Here is an 886-nt window from a genome sequence, read left to right as displayed (position 1 = left end):
TGATAAGATGATAGGAGAGGGGCCCTAGGAAAGCTAGCCTGAGGTCCTACATTTAACCTAGGAAAAGTATTTTGAAAAAAAGATTGTTGTGCAAAGGGAGGCCTTTGGAGTCCAGGTTGACCTTGATTATGGAAATTGGAAGGCCTTACTTAGTTGCCCTGATTCCAAGAGAAATTTAGGTGATTTATCCATCATGGATTGTAGGTGTTACTATATGGATTATTCTGGTATAAGGCATTAACACTATCATTAGAAGTGCCCCCAGAGGTGTTGGGGCATTCTTCTATGACATGTCTAGGGGACTAGCACCAAACACAAATCTTAACTAAATTGACTGATGATGGCTCTCTAGGAACAATAGCCTCAATTCTCTTGATTAGGCTATCCAAATGGGTTTCCTTGGCTACTATCCCATCCACAAAATATCATTTTCCTCCTATGGTTCTTTTTCCTTTGGGCACATAGACTCTATCATTTGTTTAATTGGGTAATCAATACCCTAATAAATTATTTAATATAAATGACATAAGTCTAGGCCATGGTGAGGGCATTCTTGGAGTAGATCCTTGAATCTCTCCATAAGTTTGGAAAATAACTCATTAGGCTTTTGCCTAAACTGAAGGATATCACTTCTAAGTTTATTGGTCTTATGAGTTAAGAAAAACTTCTTAAGGAAGACAATTGTGAACTGTTCCCATGAGGTTATGGAATTTATGGGTAACCTATACAACCACTACTTAGGTTGGCCTTTTAATGCAAAAGTGATAAACCTAAGCCTAACAGCATCATCAGAAAGCTGTTGGATCTTAATTAGAACACATACATTTTTAAATTCCTTTAGAAATAGGTATGCATCCTTAGAGATCAACCCATGGAAGTGGGGTAA

The 886-nt window shown here is 37.6% G+C and overlaps 1 non-coding gene across 1 annotated transcript; it reads left to right on the top strand.

The window, feature by feature from the left end:
* Window positions 1-533: 533 nt before the first annotated feature.
* On the top strand, window positions 534-640 carry LOC122070285. The gene has a single exon (XR_006137728.1). It is a non-coding gene; the product is annotated as a small nucleolar RNA R71 (small nucleolar RNA).
* The last annotated feature ends 246 nt before the right edge of the window (window positions 641-886 follow it).

Source organism: Macadamia integrifolia, unplaced genomic scaffold, assembly GCF_013358625.1.
Source record: "Macadamia integrifolia cultivar HAES 741 unplaced genomic scaffold, SCU_Mint_v3 scaffold875, whole genome shotgun sequence".
NCBI classification, from domain to species: Eukaryota; Viridiplantae; Streptophyta; class Magnoliopsida; order Proteales; family Proteaceae; genus Macadamia; species Macadamia integrifolia.
This window is presented reverse-complemented; position numbering and strand designations above follow the sequence as displayed.